This window comes from Calypte anna, chromosome 2 (assembly GCF_003957555.1).
Source record: "Calypte anna isolate BGI_N300 chromosome 2, bCalAnn1_v1.p, whole genome shotgun sequence".
Taxonomy (NCBI): domain Eukaryota; kingdom Metazoa; phylum Chordata; class Aves; order Apodiformes; family Trochilidae; genus Calypte; species Calypte anna.
The window spans coordinates 116,814,327-116,829,611 of record NC_044245.1 but is presented as its reverse complement, the minus strand read 5'-3'; the positions used below and the strand labels follow the sequence as shown (position 1 = coordinate 116,829,611).

The following is a 15,285-nucleotide window of genomic DNA, read 5'->3' as shown; positions in this document are numbered from 1 at the left end:
TTGGGCAGTCAACTGGTTAATTTTATGCAGTTCCTTTCACTATTATGGAGCTGTGCTCAGTCTTAAGTAATTAGAAAGCAGCAACACAGTACATATCTTTACACTGTAATTTGCCTGAATGAATTTCACATCTTGCTCATCTGTCTAGTGCATCATAACAAGCAAAACGCTAGCAAGGTGCTAAAATTTTTTAATACCTTAACTGACACGTTTGCTTGATGAGATTTAAAGGGTCATATTCAAATGTGACTGTGGATACGTAGCACACACAGAAGCACAGAACTCAACTTGCCTTTTAAGTGAAGCTAAAGGTCAGCATTTGCTCTCGCATTTTTGTCCCTGGGAACTCCCTTGCATTCCCCATTTATGTTTCCTGGGCAAATAATACAAAGAATCTCAATCCCACTGCTTTGCAGCACTTTGGTTCTAAAGAATGTTACAAATCCATGTACTCTGCTGTCATCCCAACTATTTCAAGTCTTTGCTGAAGAATACCAGTGACTGGGTGACAAGGGTGGAAAGGAAGAAAAAAGGGAAACAGAATGAACCCACTGCAAATGCAAGAGGTCACAGAAATGCACCCTTGACATGTTTCTCCAAGCTCAGTGTGAGTAGGTAGCAATAATCTGAACTATTAAGCTCTTGTTTTTACTAAAAATGTCCTTAAATTAGTAGGAAAACCTTGTCCCTGACAAAAGGTCAAAAGTCTCATTTTACAACATCAAGAGAACTATATAGATAAAAATACAGTTTGAAAAAAATTGTAAGATAAAGACATAGGAATTCAGATAAGTTGTTTAAACATAGCCAGGAGCTTTTCTATTGAACACTGTTCAGCTTGTATATTCTGTGTTAGTTTAGTATATATTCAACACAAAAAGCACAGCCCAAACCACTTGAAAAGCATATGCCAATATTTTTAGTTACTGCTAAAACACAGTAGGTCAACTGAGCAACACCCTGAAATCACTGCTTCACAATCAGCTTCAAACACCACCACCACAGCTCTGTTTCAGTTTCTGTATCTTAGAAAAAGTATTTTAGCTTACCACCAAGCTTTCTATTCTACTCCTTACATTCAAGGACAAAACAACCTTTTTGCCCCAGAACAGACCATATGAGCAGTAATCAGATTTGTACACTCAGATGACAGCATGTTTGGGACCAAAAACTCTTCTGTGACAGTAGCTCACTAACTTCCAGTTGAACCAAATGCATGTCTGTTTAAAACCCTCCAAAGGGCATGAACATGATGCTGCATAATTATTGTTAGCCTTTATAAAGACCTAAACTTAGACTTCACTCAGGTAACTGGCATGTGTCAATTGTTGTTAACTTGCATCAGCCAATTGTTTTAATCAAAGAATCCAACTCCAAGCAACTTGTATACACCTACACAGCATTTAACATATGAGGACACAACACTCTGGAAAGCCTCAGGCTGCAACGAATGGGCCCAACAATGATGCAAACTCAGGGCAAATACTGTCTTACACTTGGTATTCCGTCAGCCACAAAGATCCTATAAAATGTATGAATACAGATAAGCACCTGCCCTTTTCTACAAATTACCCTCACACTACTTCCAAGACTCTTCACAGAATCACTGACCTGGAGAATCATTCAGTTTGGAAAAGACCTTGGAAGATCATCAAATCCAATCATTAACCAAGCTCTGCGATGTCCAGTGCTATACCATATTCCTTAGCACCGCATTTATGCATATTCTGAACACCTCCTGGGATGGTGATTCAACAACCGCACTGGGCAGCCTGTTGCAGTGTTTAATAACCCTTTCAGTGAAGAAGTTTCTACTGTTACCTAATCCAAACCTCCCCTGGCACAACTTGTGTCCATTTCCTCTTATATTGTTGCTTGTTGCTAGGGCGAAGAGACCAACTTCCACCTGGCTACAATCTTTTTCAGGTAGTTGTATGAAGCGATAAGGTCTCCTCTCAACCTCCTTTTCTCCAGACTTAATAGTCCCAGTTCCCTTCCCAGTCTCTTACGAGACACTACTCATACGACTTGTTCTCCAGACCCTTCTCCAGATTTGGTGCCCTTCTCTGGATTTCCTTCAGCACCTCTATGTCTTTCTTGTAGTGGGGGGCCCAAAAACACAATACTTAAGGTGTGGCCTCAGCAGTGCGGAGTACAAGGGGACAATCACTTCCCAAGTCTTGCTGGCCACACTGTTTCTGATACAAGCCAGGATGCTGTTGTCCTTCTTGGCCACCTGGGCACACTGCTGGCTCATATTCAGCTGGCTGTGACCAACACCCCCAGGTCCTTTTCCTCTGGGCAGCTTTCCAGCCACTCTTCCCCAAGTGCGTAGTGTTGCATGGAGTTCTTAGAACCCAACTGAATGACAGCACTTGGCCTTATTAAATCTCATACAACTGGTCTCAGCCTGTCCAGATCCCTCTGTAGAGTCTTTCTATCGTCAGGCAAATCAACGCTCCCTCCCAACTTGGTGTCACCTGCAAACTTATTGAGGGTTCACTTGATCCCCTCACCCAGATCACTGATAGATATTAAAGAGAACTGTGCCCCAACACTGAGCCCTGGGGAACTCCACTTGTGACCAGCTGCCAGCTGGATTTGGCCAGCCAAGACTTTTTTTCACCCAGCAAAGTGTACACCAGTCCAAGCCATGAGCAGCCAGTTTCTCCAAGAGAATGCAGTGAGAAACAAGTCTTGAAAGCTTTACTCAGGTCCAGGTAAACAATATCCACAGCTTTTTCCTCATCCATTAAGCAGGTCACCTTGTTATAGAAGGAAACTGGGTTTATCAAGCAGGATCTGCCTTTCATAAACCCATGCTGACTGGGCCTGATCATCTGGCTGTCCAGCACATGCTGCACAGTGGCGCTCAGGATGATCAGGTTCATAACCTTTCCCAGTACTGAGGTGAGACTGACAGGCCTACAGTTCCCTGAATCCTCCATCCAACCCTTCTTGTAGGGGAGTCTTCCCAGTCTCCAATTAACTAGGACCTCCCTGGTTAACCAATAGTAATAAATGCTAGTAAATGATGGAAAATACCTTTAGCACTTCTTCCAGCTCCCTCAATACCCTTGGCTGTATCGCCCGTAGCCCCATAGACTTATGTATGTCTAAATGGTACAGCAGGTCACTAACCATCTCCTCTTGGATTATGGGGCCTTCAAACTGCTCCCCACCCCTGTCTTCCAGTTCAGGGAACTGCATATCCATAGAACAACTGGTCCTACTAATAAAAACTGAGGCAAAGAAGGCATTAAGTACCTCAGCCTTCTCCTCATCCTTGATCACCATGTTTCCAACTACATGCAATGAAGGACAGAGGTTCTCCTTAGTCCTCCCTTTGTTGCTACTGTATTTGTAGAAGTATTTCTTGTTACCTTGTTTGGATAAACCTAAATAATCCACATTCATATCCCAATGCCTGCTTAGGAACAGGACGTTGAAAAGAAAGGGAACAAGCCAGTTGGAATCAGGCACTCAGCACTCAAGAGTCATGTACTGGAGAAAACAGTCTTCCAATACATTCCCTGGACACATGGGATTGCCAGAAAACAAGGGCTACCGAGGGAAAAATCAAAGAGAAGACCTTCAGCAGGAAAGTGATCTAGCTGAAAGCCTGAGAGTGAAAACAAGTTAAAACTGTGGAAGAAATGTCACCTAGAGTAGGTTTAAACCTCACAGTGCGCATGCAAGCAACAATGTCACCAGGTAAATGTTCTTTCCTAAAGCTGTTTTTTTAACACATAATGCACGTATGCATATCAATAGCTTTCACTTAATTAATTTTCATAGCTGTGTGCCTGTGCTTATTAGCAAAGTCTGAATAATGGTTCTTTTAAATGAGCTGTGCAGAAGAATTTTTTTTTCATTACTTTATTTTTGTACTCTGTATCAACTACAAAAGTGTCTTCAGATTACACAAGCAGTCTTTGAATTTGAAGGAATGAACTTAATACTTACGAGAGCAATTCACAGTGAACATACAGGTCAACCCCTTCTCCCAAATAAACCAACCAACCCACCCAGAACTACCAAAAGCCACCTAAACAAGTACGACTGAAAGATTCAGAATTATCTCTTGACAAAGTGTATGAACTTAGCAAGTAAAGAAAGCTTCGCAACCCTGAACACTCACAGTGAAATGACAGTTTTCCAGCATTCCAGACACAAAGAAGATAAACCATATATTACAAGACAAGTGTACAGTGGCATGGAGACTGCTGGAGATCAAAATCAGCATCTACAACACTCCATGGACTCACACTAAGCACAGCAAGCACCATGAACCAAAATAATGGAAAACTATAGAAAAACTGTAGTCAATCACATCGTTTCACAAACATCACAGAGTATGTATGTAGACCAGAAGAATGACAACAGCACCACCTCAAAGAAATTCTTCACAGAAGCTAAGAATAACACTGGTTTAAATCAGTTGAAGCATATGCAAGACACCAATACTAGTACATAAGCAAGATTTTTTTCAAAAGCAGCAGCATCACAAGGAATTAAGGATTGCTGTATCAGTCATTTTGGATAACTTTTTTTCAGTTAGGGCAAGTTGAACAATATATTCTGTTATAATGCCAATAACGTAAGATTAGTTTCTAAAAAGTTCCTCATCACGCCAGGCATTTAAAGTGAATGGTGAAGTGCACATGGGCCACCTAAGGAAGCACACCTCTGACCCAAACCCTGCTGTTTACATCCTGTTCACTTGTGCAATTGCTGGCCAGGCTCCAGCAGCAGACAGCATTCATGTCAGTAGGAGAAGCACCACTAAGCCAGGACACACAGACTCCCACCAGTATTCACTGCTCACTGGGCCCAAATCTCTTTTTGCCTTGCACCTGCCCCTCACTCTGTGAGTGTGCAGTCCAGAGCAGATACCCAAGCAAAATTGCCACAAACTATTTCAGCTACCAGAGTAAGAATAATATGGTTGCTAAACTCCTGGTAGCCTGGTTTACCTTAGTTTTCTGTTATCTTAGAGATGCAGAGTGTAGATACTGCTTCAAGCCACCCTGTGTTGCTTACACAGAAGCTTACATAGAAGCACAGAAGATCTACACACACGGGTTCCAGTAATAGGAGTAAAAAGAAGCTGATTGGATGGACCTGACTGATCACCAAGTCCTATAAGGGTGAATACACATACATAACAAACAGATAAAGATAATTGTCTGCTTTATAGATACATAGCAATATATGTGCTTGACATGTCAAATTACATGGCTTATTGGTATATGCTACTATGTTCTGGGACTGGTTTCAGCAGACACATACAAAACACTAATAAGCTAATGCACTGTGAGACTGAACTCATAAAATACAAGTTGCTTAATAACTTCCCAACTGATAGTACTACAAGACTTGCATTTTGCTCTTAACAAACTCCTTGGAATTCAGTTTATAAGAACAATTCTATAAAACAGGTCTAATATCTGAGTTTGCAGGAGATCTGAACAGTTTGTGCAGGAAGGTGTAAGAAAGCTAAGCTAAGTATAAAAGATAAAAAGCTCCCTAGTAATTCCGTATGGATGTTTCTTAATTCAGCCTGCTGAATCCCAGCTACCGCACATTCTACTAGAATTGCAAATGCAAGCTGGAGTGAACAAACATGCTTTGGTAAACAAGTGCTCTGGCACACGATGTTACGTAGGCAGGGTCTATGCAGAATGTCAAGAGTTCTTCCTCAAACTGTAGAGATGCACAAGAACACAAGCAGCATATTTGCATTTTCAAGCCATTTACTTGTATTCTATTCAAATGAAATTAAACAAGGGTGTTGGTTTGGGACGGGGTGCCCCCCACTCTCAAATGGCACAGTCTTTTTCTGAAATACCAGTACTTTAAAGGCAGCCCAAAATAACAGAGTAGAGCGGAGTTGTGTTACTATTCTATTAATGCTTCTAACAAGCTATTTATGTCAAAAGCACACACATTCCACCACAGCACTGTTATGCACTAACTTAGGAGTGAAAAAAAGACAGCAAACAATAAAAGAAACACTACCAAAGCAAGCAGTTGTATCTCATACTAAAAAAATTGCAGAGATTTAAGAAAAATGTATGAGTTTATTGTTCAATGTCTTTAGTTTGTTTACTTGCTTGTTTAGCTATTTCTTCATGTTTGTCAGATCCCCAACCTGTTCCTGACCCATATAGAAGACATATTTCCATCTACCAACTACAGTCTGTTTTTTGTTCTCCAAGCACAAAAATTCTTTATTTTTAGTCCTGGGAGCCATGGGTCGATGCCTTAAGTGTGTAGGTATGTGGGTCTGAACTATTAAGTGAGTCTCAAGTATAGTTTTATACAAAGATATTTCAGCAATAGATTTATATAAAGATACACCTGTCCTTTTACCAGGTAAAACCAACAGGATGTCCAAGAACAAGCAGGGACAGGAGATAGATGATCCAACTTATGGACTCCACTAAATTTTTCTTTAACGTATGGATGAATGGTTGCACCCAAACTGTTGTGATCAATGGTTCAGTGTCAAAATGGAGATGTATGAGGAATGGTGTTCCTCAAGGGTCAGTATTCACACCACTGCTATTTAATATCTTTGCTTGTGACATGGACAGTGGAATTGAATTCACCCTCAGCAAGTTTGCTGAAGACACCAAACTGTGTGCTGAAGTCAACACACTAGAGGGGAGAGATGCCATCCAGAGGGACCTTGACAGGCTCAACAAGTGGGCTTGTGCAAACTGCATTGTTTGTGCAAACTGGCCTTGTTCAACAAGGCCAAGTGCAAGGTCCTGCATCTGGGCCAAAAGCAATGCCATGCATGAATACAGGTTGGGAGGAGAAAAGATTGATGGCAGCCTTGAGGGGAAGGATTTGGTCAGGGATTGGGTGGACCAGAAGCTCAACATGAGCCACTGATGTGTACTTGCAGCCCAGAAAGCCCACCAGCTCCAGGCTTACAGCAGCCTACCAGCACATGAGGGGGGCTACAGGAAAGGTGAGGAGGGACTTTTTACAAGGGCATGTAGCAATAGGACAAAGGGAAACAGTTTCAAACTGGGAGAAGGTAGATTTAGATTGGGCATGAGGAAGAATTTTTCGCTGTGAGAGTGGTCAGACACTGGAAGAGGTTGCCCAAGGAAGCTGTAGTTGCCCCTTCCCTGGAAGTGTTCAAGGCCAGGTTGGATGGGGCCTTGAGCAACCTGGTCTGGTGGGAGGTGTCCCTGTCCATGCAAGGGGGTTTGAACTAGATGATCTTTAAGGTCCCTTCCAACTCCATTCAATGATTCTCTGTATCTTTTTTTTTATAATAAGGCAATCTAGCAGAAGCCAGTTAATGGGACACTAAATCTGAGCATGAAGCATAACCAACAATTAAATAAATCCCTCTAATCTTGGTATTAATGCAAGAGCACTGTTCTAATAGGCAGTTTTTAAAAGGAACACAACAGTATTTAATCTTTCAAGTCAGCAATTTTTTTTTAGGTTAGGTATTATGGTGTTGGATTGTAAGGACCACGGAGAACAAGGAAAGATATTACAGGTTATGGCATGGAGCATGAATACTAAGTAGGATAAGTTATCACAAAATTGTATCTATTGACATTAAGCTTTGAGGTACACACTCCCATTTTAAAGGAACAAAAAGAAACATAATTTAAAAGGCATGGTAATTTTTTGCATTGTTCAAATTAGTCAATCGTTTCATATGAAAAAGTTCCTGAACACAAATCCAAGCTACTCTGATTTCTTTCTGTAAGGCATGAGATCAAGAATATGTCTTATTCCAACTACAGTTTTCTCCAACAATGCTGTGCAAATTAAAGTAATTTTTGTAGATGACAGACGGATTTTAAGCATGTGTAAGAGCACAAGAGCAAAATGCCAGGTTTTTCTAATTACATGGCAATCTTTGTGTCAACCAAATTCATTAAATGTTTTTATAAATCTTTGAAGTAAGTTAAGAAAAAACTTGTTCTAGAAAGAAGATAAAGAATTTTGTAAAGCCATGAGAACTCAGGATGTTGTATATCTCATAAAAAGAAACACCTGACGAATATGTTGTTACTGTATCAGTAGTAAAATATGGGATCTTTGCAGAATCTGTAAAATGTTCAGGAAACAACCAATAATCAACCTTTGTTCAGATGGAATCACAACAGAGATGAGGATACCCAGTCGGGAATATGCACCATGCCAATGGATGCTCATAGGAGTGATGTTGGAGAGGGGTCTTAATATCTTCCGCTCTTGGATAAATCTTACTTCAGTCTGAAGCAGTTACCGTGTAAGTGCTTGAAAATCTCTGTGCCACACTAGGTGTTTGCCCTCAGCTTTGGGATGAGTCACTAGCAGATTTCTACACCAAATTGCTTCCGATTCAAATGTACCTTTCATTTATATTAAGTGCTGTGGTAACAGCCCTTCAGAATACCCACTTCAGAAATGTTTCATCGTTCACCTTTATGTAACTGTGGTTCTCCCAGGCCTACGCTGCTCATTTTTTTCCTTCGTTTGCCACCAATTGATGCCTACCTACACACCACCAGTAGCACACCAGAACAACAGGGAACGCCTGCACTGAGGGCATGGTCCCCTCCCTGAAGGAGCCAGGGGTGGTGGGCAAATGTCCAGCCAAAGGGTTCTCACCACACACCTCCCTTAAAGTAAAGTCAGGGTAATTATGGGTCTTTTCAGTCCTTCAGTTATTTGCCTCCACTAGTTGATTCAGAAGCATCTTCAAAATCAGAAAATTCAAGCACTGCTTATTAGTCATTCTCACGAGAATAATGCCTTATTTTGAGATGAGAAATGAGGAAGTACTGAGGACAAAAACATTTTTTTACTTAATGTTTTTAAAGTCAGAGTGAGCAAGATGGCTGTTTATACTGCTGATTCCTGTTTCCAGCATTCCTACATGCATAGTTGCTGAATAAAGCTTTTCATGTACATTTTACTGTATTCATTGTGAACTTGCAAAGTTAAAGCTGTACCACATTTTAAGCCAGATCAGCTTAACACTTTTATGGGAATGACAGACTTTCTATTGACGAACAAAAGGACCAGAGGTGAAGGGAGACAAAAAGAGAACAAATCAAAGATTAATCTAGCACTAAAGAGAGACAATTTGGACATCTCACATAAATGTGGGGACCTATGTGGATGCTAGAGTTGTGGAAGTATGAAAAAGGAAAGATGTGAGGATTAGTTGTTTAATTTACATGGAATAATATGAACTCTTGTTTTACTGCATGTCCTGGAAAGTTGAAAGCAAAGCCCATTATTTCCTGTAGTGTCTGGGGAGAGGAGACAAAAACATGCAGAAATCCCACTCCTTACTTTGTAAACACCTCCTCCCTCCCAGAATGGAGATTTTATTTTGTAAGAGAAAAAAAATCATAAACATATATATATACACACACATGCATCTATTAGGGGTTTCCAAATTTACTGGGAAAGGAAAGTACATCAGACAGTAACAAAAAGTTACCTCACAGAATACGTGTTGTTATCTTCTGAACACAAACTGTAGAGTTTCTGTCTTACAATTTTAAAGAGCACCCCAGCCCTAATTCTTTAGTGCCATCTAACATTATTTACACATTTGTGTCCGGCAACAGCAGAACCCCCAGCTGATACACAAATGTTTGGAAGACTGCTCACCAACCCCAGAGAGATCAAATTAATTCCTTTGCTAAAACTGATCTCTAATTGGGTACAGAATAGGGAGGGCTGCAAGTAAAATAACACCAAAATCACATTAAGTTTATTGGGCTGGCAGTGTTAGTGCAAACAGAAGAGGAAAGAGAAACGTAAAAAAACCATTTTGTGGACAAACTGGTAAAGTCTTGCTCAATTTATTATGTTCACCCCTAAACAGCATGTACTTTGGGGCACTTCCTTCACTGGAACAGACAAAAGTCTGTAGGCAGTTAAACACACTGCAAACAGTAATAACAAACCATAGGCAACAAGAAACCAACAGCTAAGAATATCTGAGACCCAGTGAGCCAATTTAACTTCAAATTCCTGGGGATAACAATCCAGAACAATTAATAAGCAGCACCTGGAAGATAATCTGCACTAGAAGCCAAAAGAGATTTGTTCTATCACACAGCTAATTTCCTTTGACAGGCCTTCCAGATAGGTAGGAGAGAAACCACAGATGTCACATCTTCCCTTAAGTAAGGCTTTGAAACTGCCTGAAGATACTTTAACAGTGATGTAGGAAGAATCAGTATTAGCTCAGGATGTGAGAAATTAAGGTTAAATCTATCATTGTCAGGACAGAGTAGCGATCTGGAAGGACACAATGAAATGTAAGGGGTTATGTACAAGATACTGCCCACAGGCAGCAAACATCAGATACAGAAACACAGGATAGGAAACAAGAAGGCAGCAGACTGCAGCAGGTCACAAGAGACTAACAGCATGCTGCTGTAAGAAACACAATCATTGCTATGGGATATAAAAATAACATTTAACAAAAAGTATTGGAGCGGCAAGCCTAAGCATAATCTGCTGAATGCAAAAGAAATCTTTCTACTTTACTCTGTTCATGTCTGAATACCTAGGAAAAATGTGGACCAACAGAGAGAGTCTAGGCAACAGGAATGAGAGTGCAAAGCAGCCTAAAAAGTATGATTTATGGGGAGGTGGGATGGAGAAGCTCATTGTTAGTACAGATGAAAAAAAAACCAGTGATAGTTGTTACACTGGAAGACTACTACAAAGTGAAGGGAATTGTCTCTTCAGACTGGTATGGATAGGACAACTCTTAATGAGCTTACAACGGGCACAGAAAAGGTTAAGGTTAAACACTGGAAGAGGGGAGACAAGAACAGTTAAAAATATAATGGAAGGGTAGTGAAGCACTGGAAGAGATTCCACCAGGAAAGAAAGAGCTTTCAAAACAGCTGAGGCAAACATTTTGTAGAACGCAGACTGCACCTTTGGGGCAGAGACAGTTAAATAACCTCTTGAGACTGAGAGCATATGGCTGGGAGCAGTGTTCTAGGAAAGACATGGTGGGAAACAAGAAGGGGAAGGAAAAGTGGCTTGACAGCACTGAGAGAAGCATTGAGGGAAGTCAAGTGACAGACAAGAAATGGAGACAAAATATATGAAAATAGACTGTCTCTTGCAGGGGGAGTGATTTCAGAGGTGTGTTACCCTTTCACGATCAACTACTTAGGAGGATGCACCTGAAGAGAAAAGGCAAACTCCAGGTGTATGCATCTGCCCTTGCTGTAGCTTTAGTTCCAGTGCCTACCTTAGCAAGTAATGCAGTGCAAGAAAAGCACATTAATAGAGAGAAAAATGCTTAATGTTGAGGACACAGCATCCACCTTACTCAAGCTGGCATTCCACAATTTTCTATGTTTTCCTTCAAGGCATTTCTAGCCTAGGCCTGGGGCATAACACCCACTTGTGTTCAGCAGGTATTAAAAGCACTCCTGCAGAACATCTTCCAGTCTGACTTCATCTTAAAGGCATCCAGCTCATTTTTCCAAAGATGACACAGTAAATTGAACCAAAACGTGGTGAGGGACATACTTCCAGAGCAGGATCCTGAGCTGAACTAATATGATAACACAGGCTCACCCTAAACCAAACCAGAGGAACCCAGGGTCTAACAGGGGCATCTATATGGCAGGAAGAAAGGCAGCACAGATCAGCTTCAGCAGACCACACTGCTTACCTCAACTGATGGATAGATGGATAGACAGATAGACAGATAGATAGATAGATATAAATACTTTGCAGCAACAAGCATGACTAGAGTGACAGCACTAAATGTATAGGCAACTGACACTGGGTATTTTGAGACAGCATGTTGACCATTTTAGCTGACATCTGATGTGACATAAAGACGTCTGTTGTAGGTCTGCAAATAAACTGTAAGAAACCGTCACAATGTTTTAATTTAACAACTTCATCTGCTTTAAAATAAAATTGCTAATAATCTGGGTTTCCTTCCTTTCCCTTTCCCTCCTTTTCCCTCCCTTTCCCTTCCTTCCTTCCTTCCTTCCTTCCTTCCTTCCTTCCTTCCTTCCTTCCTTCCTTCCTTCCTTCCTTCCTTCCTTCCTTCCTTCCTTCCTTCCTTCCTTCCTTCCTTCCTTCCTTCCTTCCTTCCTTCCTTCCTTCCTTCCTTCCTTCCTTCCTTCCTTCCTTCCTTCCTTCCTTCCTTCCTTCCTTCCTTCCTTCCTTCCTTCCTTCCTTCCTTCCTTCCTTCCTTCCTTCCTCTCCCTCTTTTTCTCCCTTTCCTATCCCATCCTTGAAAACATACACCTAGAGTCTTTCTGTATCATTTAAAATTAAAACAGCAGAAGCAAAACAAAAGGCCAAGCACCCAAGCAATCCATCTTTTCCAGCTGCAGAGTCATTAAGCCATAACCAAGACAAGTTCCAGTTTCTCATTGCCAGTTCCTGCTTTCTTATCAACATATCTTTATTTCATTATGCAACTTTCCTTTCCTAAATAAGGGCCACACTGTGCACATGTCTGTGTGTCCACATGCCTGTTTAGATTCTGGGATGGAAGGCCTGCGCCCTCTGTGCCTTATGAGGCCATTGCTCTGTAGCTTCTGAAATATTTGGCACCTTTGGATTCCTTGTCAGGGACTGTTTTATTTATTACTTTGTACACATCACACATCTAACATGGTTCCCTGAATAATTATCTGGGCTTTGACTCGGTGGTTGATGATAAAATTTCTTTCAGGTCACTTCAAGTGATGCTTCTACATAAAACAGCAAAGTGATTTTTGTGCATATTGACAGGCTTACAGTTAATATCTGAGTAAAAAACCCTGTAGGTGTTACGAGATTCATCCTTCTATTTTAATTCTACTTTAATTCTTTAATTTTTAAATCTTTTAATTCTTTAATTTTTTTTTTAATTTCTATTTTAATTCTTTATAAACACATATGAAACTTGGGGCAAAAAGCCCCAAACAACCTCAACAAATATCAACAAATACTATAAAATGTTTGAACAGAAATTTTAGATACCTTTTAATACATGAGAGAAGCTATAGAATTCTGGATTTATTTCCAGATAATTAAACAGTGGGAAAAATAGCCAAGGGCATCAAACACAAGAATATCTTAACCAAGGATCCTAGCCAGCTCATGTTGCAGAACTATGTTTGCAAAACAGGAAAATTATTTACACACAAATACTCCACCAGTTTAACATTAGAGGTGGTTTACAAATTTCTAATAGCCTCTCTCAGTTCACATAAGCTGTATTTAAATACGAGATGCCATATCCAAAACCAAATGAATCATAAGCTTGAAGGTCATCTGAACTGATGAGCTTAAATCAAACTCCTATTTTACATTTACATTGCCTTGGATGTGTAAATTAACATCCAAGCAGCAAAACTTACATTTAAGTGGCTTGGGCAATAGATAAATTCTTTCCTTTTCAGTCTGCCTTCTGATTTTAATTGGGTAGAAAGCTACTGTAAATATTTTCTTCTTTCTCACCCCTTCTTCCCAAGATTTTTTTATAAACAAGAGGAGTATTGTTCAGCTGCTATGTACTATATTCCACACACCCCAAACCAAAACAGGGAAAAGTAGGAGTTCAGATTGCTACAGAGCACTCACTGTTTTATAGATTTTTTTGATCACGTGCTGCAGAACAATTATGCATACCTCCAAAAAGTCTGACTAATGGAACTTGTAGCATACTTTTTAACTTTGCTTTTCATTATCTGCCTAAGGAGAGAGAAGTGGGCTTGAAAACTTTGGCAAGTGAACCTAGAAAGATTTGCTCAGCAGTGTCCGAGTCTCTGGTCAACAGCTCTGTGCTGTTCAAAGCCCAAGTACAAGCGCATCACTGTTCTCTCATTTAAATGTAGAATAATTCTAGGATTCATGGCAATGCCAGCTTAAACTTAGCTCTAAAGAAACCCTTTGTTTTCAAACAAATCAGTGCCTGGTTTTAGATAATTCTATAAAGAATCCTATTCATCCACCACATAACGTATTAGTTAACATGAAAAGAACACCAAAGAAGCAGCCAACCTCTGCAAAATTCTGAAGAAAAGCTAAATTAAACCAATCTATCTGGCATATGCCTTTAGAGTTACATTTAATGTGTGTGGACACATAGACAAGATGTAAAGCCTCACTGGAAACAGCACAGTTTGTTCTTGATACGTACACTTTAGACTGGAACAGTCGAAAATTTTGGAGCACACTGGCCACACTCTCTTGCCAGAGTAAAGTAATTGCTCAGGTTTCCTGTCACTGCTGCAAATATCACATGTTTTTTTAAGGGACACTACCAAGGGACACTTTTGTGGTCCCCAACAGAGAAACCCCATATGTTTTCAATCAGGGCTCTGAACACAGAACGATGGCAGAAAAGAGACCAAACAATTCCAAAGACAACAGATACTCTTTAACCAAGGCCTGAGGGTGAAATTTAGATGTTTTACTACTGAAATCCTGCTTAAGTATTTCTATGACAGTCTGAATTGCTCTTACAAGGCATTCTGATTTTGATCAAGCTAAATATTTATAAGAAATGTACTGTGAGTACCAGATTAGATTAATACCATTAAATTTATTACTTAAATGAAATGAATGAAATGAAGGGGGGAGAAATCAGGGGCGACTTGGATTCTAGGTTGTCAGTACCTACTGTAACACTAGATAACCCCCTTCTGTTCCACTTCTTACCTCTCATAAAACACTGCTATATGGTCTTTAATGCTACATGCTCTTTTTATTTACTATTAATGAAAATATAGCTTTTTTATTTTCCTATTTTTTCCTATAATGTCATCAAGATGCACCATTACCACTGCAGTAAGGAAGAAGTCTCCCAGCTCTCTGATGCACTTGTCTTCAAGCATTTGACAGTCTGGGTACTTTTGCCAAGTAGCTTTTATTTTTGAACTGTTCTAAATTTTTTCCATTTTGTAGCTCTTGGTAGTATTCCAAACTCATAGACTTTATGCATTTGCATCCCATCCAAAGGGAGTAGAGAAGTTATTTTTTTCTTTAATTACCCCCTAGCCCTGTTCCACGCTCTTCCCAACATTAAGGCAAAACACATACCACAAACTGAAAATTATACAGCATTTAAGTAAAAGTATTAATTTTTTGAATGCTCAGGCCTGACTTGTTTACTAAACTTAGTATGAAACATATTTTAGGGATTGATGACCTTCCCCCCACCCCAAAAAAAGTATGAACCTTAACTATCATAATCCAAACAGTCAGCTGTTTTGTCAGAGCCCTGTGGACTGAATACATTTACATTTAAATAGGTATGTCCAA

The 15,285-nt window shown here is 40.1% G+C and overlaps 1 protein-coding gene across 1 annotated transcript in view; it reads right to left on the bottom strand.

Annotated features, from left to right (window-relative positions):
• LOC103535680 (serine/threonine-protein kinase Sgk3) overlaps positions 1 to 15,285 on the bottom strand; it is a 61,446-nt gene that overhangs the window by 40,573 nt on the left and 5,588 nt on the right. The window lies entirely within an intron of this gene.